This window comes from Plecotus auritus, assembly GCF_963455305.1.
Source record: "Plecotus auritus genome assembly, chromosome: 7".
Classification (NCBI taxonomy): Eukaryota; Metazoa; Chordata; class Mammalia; order Chiroptera; family Vespertilionidae; genus Plecotus; species Plecotus auritus.
Genome location: NC_137774.1, coordinates 22,083,696 through 22,093,500, shown reverse-complemented (window position 1 = coordinate 22,093,500; position 9,805 = coordinate 22,083,696). Strand labels below are relative to the sequence as shown.

The 9,805-nt window shown below is 45.0% G+C and overlaps 1 pseudogene across 1 annotated transcript in view; it reads left to right on the top strand.

Moving 5' to 3' along the window:
- LOC308254944 (microtubule-associated protein 1 light chain 3 beta-like) overlaps positions 1–6,907 on the top strand; it is a 9,836-nt pseudogene extending 2,929 nt beyond the window's left edge. Inside the window, exon 3 of the transcript in view lies at positions 6,424–6,907. The product of the transcript in view is annotated as a microtubule-associated protein 1 light chain 3 beta-like (transcript). The remainder of the gene's footprint in view (positions 1–6,423) is intronic.
- Positions 6,908–9,805: the final 2,898 nt, after the last annotated feature.

Below are 9,805 nucleotides of genomic sequence, written 5' to 3'. Positions count from 1 at the left end.
CATACCCTCTATCCTCCCCCAGCCCGTCCCTATTCCATCACCGCTAGGAATGGCTGAAACTTAGAACAGCAATGCCTACCATTTAGTTCTCGTCATTGATTCTGTGCTGAGCTGCCCACCTAGAGTCCCCCCTTCAGGACTGAGGCACCCATTCCCCCACCTGCTGGGAGAGTTGGCTGACAGCTCTCAGAGGAGTCTCTTGGGGAGTTGCCTTCCCTCCACTGAAGAAAGCTGTCTAGCTCAAGGTCATGCTGTCCTCCCTGGGAGCAGCCAACTCCCATGACGGTCCAGTGATGGGGGCGGGGCCTGGGGGAGAGCCCAACTTGGGTGCTCAGTGGGCAGGCTGTGCTGGGGAGGAGGGCTCTAAGGCCCAAAGAAGCAAAACAGTGCCAGGGTAAGTCAAACCCCCTTCTCCCAGCATCCCCATCCCAGCTCCTTCGCTCAGCCTTCCCCGCACAACACGGTGTGCCGGGGTGTGGGAGCAGGTGTGGGCTTCACTACGGAGACGGGGAGGGAGAAAGAGGAGCTCACTGACGTCACGCCTCGTCACGTCACGTCATGTCACGTCACAGCGTCGGGTGATGTTGGCTGGCGTTGTGTGCCTTCACCTTGAGCTAGAGACATAGACGTTGCAGGCAGAGGTATTTTATAACATGCGGCTATGGGCCAGGAACAGAACTAGTTAGCCATTTGGGGGCAAAACAGCACAGTTTTATAGGATGCTTTAGGTTTTGTTTTTTGTGTGTGACTTTCTTACTAAGTGCTAGACACCGTGCCACTATTGCGCATGCTTTGTCTCATTTAATCTTTACAACAGCCCTGTGACACCAGGGTTGTACTAACTGATTAGAAAACTGAAGTCCACAGAGATTAAGGAGTTGCCCCTGGGACCCGCCCCTAGGAAAGCACATCGATCAAGTGGAAGCCAGGTCTATCAGGAATTTCGACGACTACTGCTCTCTGCTGACTCCCCAGGAAGTTGTAGCCCACTGTAATCTTCATCCAAAGAGCTCGTGCGACACGCTTACAAAGATCCAGCTACTATCTTCCTATCAGCAGTGACTAGCATAGTGTTTTGTCCTTAGGAACTGCATTGAATTAAGAGGTGCTGACAGCCTGACTGGCATAGCTGGGTGGTTGAGCATCGATCTATGAACCAGGAGGTCAGAGTTCGATTCCGGTCAGGGCACATGCCGGGGTTTTGGGCTCCATCCCCAGCTTTGGGCGTGCAGGAGGCAGCCGATCAGTGATTCTCTCTCATTGTTGATGTTTCTATCTCTCTCCCTCTTCCTTTCTCTCTGAAATCAATAAAAAAATATTTTTTAAAAAGAGGTGCTGACAGATCTCTTTAATAATAGATGTCACTGTGATAGACCACAGCATACTGAGAAAGGCAGAGTCGACTTTTTCTTTCCCACTGTAGGAAAGAACTGCAGTCTCACCGCACTCATTAGGGCCTTCTACTTCCTATTACACAGCAGAACTCACAAAGTCGGAGTCCCAAGGTGATGCATTTGTCTCTAAGTACAAATGAGTCCCACGCGGTGGTGGCTGTGGAGGTTAGTGGGGAGGGGCCCTGTGCGCTGCTGGCACAGCCTCCTTCTCCGCAGCTCCCCTGCTGGGAAGGGGAAGAGCCCTCAGCTGTGGCTTTGGCGCCTCACTGTGTCCCCAGCTGCTGACACATTTCCTGGCACCCGGGAGGCCCTGGGTGGATCTGTGTTGAAGGTCGAGGCACTGTTCCGGGGGAAGTCTCAGGACTGGGACTGGGAAAGCGAAGGAACCTTTATTGGACACCCACTGAGCATCAGTACTGCGCAGAGCTGTGCGGGGCCCAATGGTGGATCCAGGACCGCTACAAAATCTGCAGGGTTCAGTGCGAGATCAAAATGAGGGCACCTGCACCTTGTTCAAAAATGGAGAATTTCAAGATGGTGACAGCAGAGTACTAAAGCAAACGTGGGACCCTTCTGAGGAGGGAGTCTTGTGTGGCTGTGCAGGTCACATACCCAGGAAGCCGGCCCTGGGTGGATTAGAAAGGTTCTGTTATCAGCCCCACTGGCGTGGCTCAGTGGTTGAGCATCGACCTATGAACCAGGGGGTCATGGTTTGATTCCCAGTCAGGGCACATGCCCGGCTTGTGGGCTGGATCCCCAGTAGGGGGCGTGCAGGAGGCAGCCGATCAATTATTCTCTCTTATTGATGTTTCTCTCTCTCTTCCTTCCCTTCTGAAATAAATAAAAATACATTTTAAAAAAGTTTCTGTTATCAGAGGGCTCTCAGCTCAGGGGGCAAGACAAAAGCATTCACAGCGATGATTTGGTGTGATAAATAATAGTATGTGTTGGGGCGGGTGGCATGAGGTGTTATGTGAACAAAGACAAAAATGAGGTCATTTAGACCTCATACCGGGATTATCATCTCCTTTTTTTTTAACCTAAAATATTTTAATGTTTTACCTGTTTAACAGCTTTCGGATATATTCACATACCATACTATTTGATTCACCCATTGAAAGCGTACCATTTCAAAGTTTTAGTATATTGATGAAGATTCGCAACCCTCACCACAATCCATTTTAGGACATTTCCATCACTCCGAAGAGAAATCTCATTCCTATTAGCAGTCACTCCCCATTGTCCCCCGCCCCTCCCGGTCTAGGCAACTACTAATCTTCTTTTTGTCTCTTTCCCACTTGCCTATTCTTAGGAGTGGAATTGCTAGGTTCTATGGTAATTGCATGTTACTGCATTTTTTAAAGAGCGTTATTGAGATACAATTCCTATACCATAAAATTTACCCTCTTAACATGTACAATCCAGTGGTTTTTGTATATTCACAGACTTGTGTGACCACTATTATCTAAATTCTGAAACATTTTCATCACCCCCAAAAGAAATCTCACAGTGCTTAGAAGTCCTTCCCCGTGACATCTCACTCCTATGGATTTGCCTATTCGGTCAGATATTTCATATAAATGGAATCATATACTACGTGGCTTCTGTTTCTGGCTTCTCTCACTTAGCATAATGTTTTCAGGGCCCATTCACATTGTGGCACATAGATAATCTTCTGTTTGTAGATGAGGAAACCAAGACTCTGGGAAGCTAAATGATTTGCAACGAGTCACACACTAAGCCATCTTTTATCATTGGTGATAACAAGTTTGATTTCTTGGTTTTATGACAGTGTCTAACAGATCTCTCAATGGCAAAAATGCATTTCTCTTCGAAATTATTAATTGATCTGTGGGATGCTACTCTGAAACCGTATGATTATCTTGTTCCCCAACATCCTTTCCCTCAGTGACTTTAGCGCCCATTAATGATGCTACCCTGAATCAATCATTGTATTGGCAGTTGCAAAGTCTAATTCTGTCATTCGCCTACATTTATTAGCTGGCATGCTTGTGAATCACTGTGAACTTATAAATATTTTTACATTTTACTTAATGTGCTATAATCCATTACCATCATTAACTTTTTGATGCCCACATTGTTCAAAATCTGGCAACTGGGACTCTTAAAATAATTTGAAAGGTCTTTATAATAATCTATATGTCACAAAATACAATAGGTTGGAGGCCTATGAAACTCTAAAATGTAGACTATATTCAAATACTTTTTGGACAATTTGTTGGCATAAAATGTTTGCTACCTGAAACAAGTTCAGAATCTGTTGACAACACCTTTGATTTCCTTAGAAGTTATATGGTAGAACATTTTCTTTGAACTTGATGTTGATGTATTGTAATAGGACTTCTTCCAAAGAAAACCAGTGAATTTTCATCTTCAGATATTATTTGAGTCTGAAACAAGATTTTAAGTGTCGCCGAAACCGGTTTGGCTCAGTGGATAGAGCGTCGGCCTGCGGACTGAAAGGTCCCAGGTTCGATCCCAGTCAAGGGCATGTACCTTGGTTGCGGGCACATCCCCAGTAGGGGGTGTGCAGGAGGCAGCTGATCGATGTTTCTCTCTCATCGATGTTTCTAACTCTCTATCCCTCTCCCTTCCTCTCTGTAAAAAATCAATAAAATATATTTTTTAAAAAAAAGATTTTAAGTGTCTTTAACCCAACTTTTTAAAGTGGCACAGTCTGAAGAGTTGGAGAATTAATACAACTGCATTGGATGCCAGAAATTTCATTTCCTGTGCAATGCTGAAGACTGTGAGAATAGAAGGAAACTCAAAATAGCCCCAAATATATAGGATTGGGTTGGGCTGCAAGTAATAGAAAACCAGATAGTAATGGCTTGACTCCGCAGGGACTAAGTTTTTTCTCTTGCAATAAGAAACACGAAGGTGGTCAGTTCAGGACTAGTGTGGCTGTTCGGTGACCTCACCAGGCCTTCCTCTTTCTTTGCACGCCACCATCCTCAGTCTGTCTCCTTTGTCCTCAAGATTACACAATGCTACTGAACCTCTAAGGCATTGCACCTATGTTCTAGGTCAGACAGAAGAGAGGAGGAATAGAGATCAAACTGAACCAGTCCCTATTAGGAAAAGTTCTAACAAGCCCCAAGATATAAACAAGTGTTTCTATCTCGTTGGCCAGAATTGGAACGCGTGGACTTCTCACCTGCAAGGGAGTCTATGTTAGCAGAAAGCAAAGGAGAAGGGGGCTATGGATCGCTTTTGGTACCCAATCAACAATACCCACAGCCACGTACATGGCTAGGCATCTTTAGTTGATATTTCATAAAAGTTACATCTAAAGGAGTTAACATGGTTATCATCTGTCCGCCTTCCACGCATAAAGCAAAAATATTTTTTAGCATCTTCTATGTACTATTACTTCATTGAGGATATAAAAGATGGAAGTGATATGCTACTTCGTTTGTTCTCTTTAGGACATGTTTTTGAAAGTTCCAAGTAGTAAGCCTTAGGACTCAGGAAACAAACAGTTGTATTCAATTTTACGTTGCCTCTTCACAACAGTTCAAATCCAATCAAAACAGGAACTGAATCACCCCACTGAGTTAACTAGCTCAGTCAAATACTCAACGTTCTCCCGTGCAATTGTTTCCTTTGTGAAAATTGATCATAAATGAAATGCATATTCAGATAGCCCTGCCAAACTCACTTCAGTAGCTAGGTAGCATGGACATCATTTCCAATGTTTGTAGTAACTTGTTTATGTTTACAGGATGTATGACACTAAATAATTAGGAGAGCTACTTTGGATAGCCTACTGACAAATATAACTTTAAAATTATAGAGATAGCACCTAATTCTTTGTGTTTATAAGCGAAGCATAAACATGTAGGTTTCCTTAAAGAAAACTATTGCATTAGGCTGCAAACTCTTTTACATCTTCTAGATCAGGGATTGGCAAACTGTGGCCCATGGACTCCTGCCCACTATAAATAAATTTTTATTGGAACACAGCCATACTCGTCTATGCAGAATCTAAAGCTGTTTTGAAACTACAATTGGCAGAACAGAGTCGTTGTGATGGAGACTGTACAGCTTTCAATGTCTATATTTACTATCTGGCCCTTTACAGGAAAATTTTTAAATTTCTCATTACTTAGCACATACTAGGTATCCAATAAATGCTTCTTGACTTATTGAATAAATCCATTCAAGGCTTTCCAGTTAGATAAGAACAGTGAACAAATTAACAAACCTCAACACAACACATTTTCCTTCCACAGTTTCTCTGGTATTTGCTTGTTTGATTGTAGTTTGCTATTGTCCACACATGCCTGGCAAAGATCATGTTAGAACTTTGAGATTCTAGAAACTGCAATTCAGCACATCCAATCGAATAGCAAGCCACAGGCAAGTCCAGAGAACAAAGGAGAAAGTTCTTTTATAGAGGAAAGGAGGGTTCAGAGGGGCTGTTGTAAACAAAGAGTCCATTGGAGGAAACTAGGAATTCAAAATGTAATGGCTTTTCATTGGCTGCGTTGTAGCAGTCTTTCATTGGCTGCGTTGTAGCAGTCTTTCATTGGCTGCGTTGTAGCAGCCTTTCATTGGCTGCGTTGTAGCAGCCTTTCATTGGCTGCGTTGTAACAGTCTTTCATTGGCTGCGTTGTAACAGCCTTTCATTGGCTGCGTTGTAGCCCTCTCTCATTGGCTGCTTTGTAACAGTCTCTCATTGGCTGCGTTGTAACAGTCTCTCATTGGCTGCGTTGTAACAGTCTTTCATTGGCTGCGTTGTAAGTCTTTCATTAACTGAGTGGTTGCTGGTTGAGGAGAAGATCCTCCCTCTTCCTGCTGGAGTCGTGGAGTAGAAAAACATATTTCTGTTAGAGGTAAAAAATACTTCTCTTCCTGTTTGGGGTAATGGATGATGAGTGGTGGGGCGTGACAGGTCTCCCTACAGGACCTCCCAACTCCAAAGCATATGAGGATTCTGTTTATTCATCTTCACACATGTTTTATTTGACTCACACCATGCTGCTGCTGTTTATTTTTAAAGCAGCATTAGCGGCCAACAGATAAAAATAAGGAGACTTGACTTGGACCCGCCGCCACCTAAAGCTGCCGGCACCCTCTGCCTCGTTGTCCCCGCCCAGCCTCCTGCGCCCTGGCCTCAGAGAAGACCTTCATTCACACAGCGCTGCACCTTGGAACAAAGAGTAGACGATGCCCAACTCATCTGAGAGCAGCATCCGACCCAAATCCTGGTGGTAATACAGCCATACAAGGGCGAGAAGCAGCTTCCTGTCCTGGACAAAACCAAGTTCCTTGTACCTGGTCATGTCAGCATGAGTGAAGTCATCGAGATAATGACAAGGTGCTTGCAGCTCAACGCTAACGAGGCACTGTTAGTGAATGGGCACTGCATGGCGAGCGTGTGCACGCCGATTTCAGAAGTGCATGAAAGTGAGAAGGATGCAGATGGGTTCCTGTATGTGGTATATGTCTCTTGGGGGACATTTGGAATGAAATTGTCCGTATAAGACAAGAAAAATGCATCTGCTCTAGAATTTTTTAAACTCTTACCAAAGGGAGAAAAAGGGATGTTACCAGCTGAGATTGATCAGTTCATCTCATCACGGATCATGGAAACAGTAGTGTTCCTGCCTAGGAGTTTTAGAAAGTTATTTCGTACTTCAAGCACAAAAACTGAGCTCCAATGCGCACACTCAGCTTTGGAAAACTATATTATTTATTTAACCTAGGCTGTCTTGTTTTCAAATTTAGAAGTTTAAAAATAAAATACTTTGCATTCTAAAAATAAAAATGAGACTTCACATAATGAAATAAATTTCCAGCTTCTCTTGAAAACTTGAAAGATCAGGCAACGTGAGTACACAACTTGGTTAGGGCCATAGCCACCTGGGGTTGAGTAGCTGCTGTCTCCTTAGGAGGGGCAAGCTCTCCAGTTTACCACAGTCCCCACGATTCCCTACAGTCTTACCCCGTGCCGCCCCATCCAGGTACCCTATCTGCCTGGCCCTTCTGTAGACCTTTGTATTTAAGATCCTTACTCTAGAGAGTATCATTTGCTACACAGTAGTTTGATAGCTATACATTTACTTTATTTTCCTGGCTTGAAAACAGACGGGTACAATTGAAGACAAAACAGGAAAGAATGACAATGCTATTCCGAGTGCTACCTTCACTCCAACTAGAACGCAGCCTCGTTCTCCCACCCCCTCTTTCCTTTTTCAAACAAGCCCCAAGACAGCCTGCTTTCCTTGCCCCATTCCCGGCCCCCTCCGCCCACTTCATCTCCTGGAGTTGTTTACCTCAGGCTTTGGAGTACTGTCTCCCAGTTCCCTGTTTCCTTGCTGCCCTTGAAAACAAACACCTTGGCCCTTTTTGTTTTTAGAGTCTTACTGCTAATCACTACATGGAACCAGGCAGGAAATAACAAAAAGGAGGAAATTACAAAGTTTACAAAAACCTTATAGCTCTTACAGTCAACGTCCCTGATTCCCCTAACGAGGTGGCACCTGGAAGTCTCCTGTTTGTCCCCTCCTGTTAGATCCTCATCGCTGGCAGCTTCCCTATAAAGGGCCTAGAGATTCCACACTAAACAAAGAAGAGTCGCCTTGATAGAACAGGAACATTAGGTGGCAGCACAGGGCACCTCTTTTCAAGTCTTGCTACAATAGGCTGGCGGATGTGAGGCACCAAACTGTCTAGAAGGGCTAACTGGGTACCGTTAGCAGGGCAAGCATTTGGGCTGAGACCAGCGGGAGGATGCGAGTCAAGCCAGTCACACTGTGCTGTCACGGATCCAGGTGTGGCATTGTCTCCAGAGCCTTTCCCTGATATGTTGATTAGAATCGCACACTCTTAGGGCTGATACGAGTCTTCCCATCTAACACCTTGATTTCACAGGCAGGTAAACCAAGGTCCTAAGAAACTTGACTGGTCCTGTTGCCCCCATGCCATGGGTCCAGTCGGATGCCTTTGTAGTTTCACTATTGCCCGCTTATCCTTTGGGTCTGCCCTCCTGATTAAAAAGCATTTATTGAGCCCGGCCAGTGTGGCTCAGTGGTTAAGCATTGACTCATGAACAAGGAGGTCACAGGTTGATTCCCAGTCAGGGGATTTGCCTGGATTTTGAGCTTGATCCCTAGTAGGGGGCATGCAGATGGCAGTCAATTGCTCAGTGACTCTCTCTCATCATTGATGTTTCTATCTCTCCCTCCCACTCCGAAATCAATAAAAACATATTTTTAAAAAAATGTACTGAAGTCTGCTTATTATAAAGACTGACTTTCCTATGTTCGAAGGTGAAGCTAACAGAGCAGGGCCTCACACAGGAAACAGACTTGCTGGCAAGAGGTAAACAAAAGTTTCTGCCTCCACTTACTTAATCCACCCGGAGAAAAGTGAGGGCCTGGTCCGGAAGGGGGGTTATGGCTCTCAGCACTCCATGCGGCGTGAGGTCCCATGAATGGGAGCAGCTAGTACCATTGTGGCTCTTATCAAGCAAGACTGGCCTAGCATGACAGGGCAGGCCATGCACACCCAAGGAACTCGAAATCCTCCCAAATTACATTAGTAAAACCACTCACAACCCTAGAATTTAAACCCTAATTCAAACAACCGCATTATAACAAAATTATGTCCTCGAGCTCCAGTTAGTTGAGAGGACAGTCTAGTGATCAAAGGGAAAGGCCTTCTGGTTAGGCAGCATTTGCTTCAAGGGGTCAGGCCTCAGGAGAGAAACTTTCCTGGCAACTACTATCACGATCAAGTTTTAGTTGTTTATGTTAAAGCACCATGCTGGCCCTGACCGGTTTGGCTCAGTGGATAGAGCGTGGGTCTGCGGACTCAAGGGTCCCAGGTTCGATTCTGGTCAAGGGCATGTACCTTGGTTGCGGGCACATCCCCAGTGGGGGGCGTGCAGGAGGCAGCTGATCGATGTTTCTAACTCTCTCTCCCTCTCCCTTCCTCTCTGTAAAAAATCAGTAAAATATATTAAAAAATAATAATAATAAAGCACCATGCTGGGTGTTAGAGGCCTTGCCGCTCAAACTGGGCTCTTCCAAGCAGCAGCTGGTTAAAAATGCAAAATCTGCCCTAGGTGGTTTGGCTCAGTGGATAGAGCGTTGGCCTGTGGACTGAAGGGTCCAGGTTCAATTCCAGTCAAGGGCACATGCCCGGGTTGCGGGCTTGATCCCCAGAAGGAGGAGTGCAGGAGGCAACCGATCAATGAATCTCTCTCATCATTGATGTTTCTGTCTCTCTCTCCCTCTCCCTTCCTCTCTGAAATCAATAGAAGTATATTTAAAAAATAAATCAATAAATATGCAAAATCTCGCTCTTCTTATTCTGCAATGACCCTTTGAAGCCCCAAGGCACCTCACCGCATCCCTAGCTCAGCATGTCCTGTTATC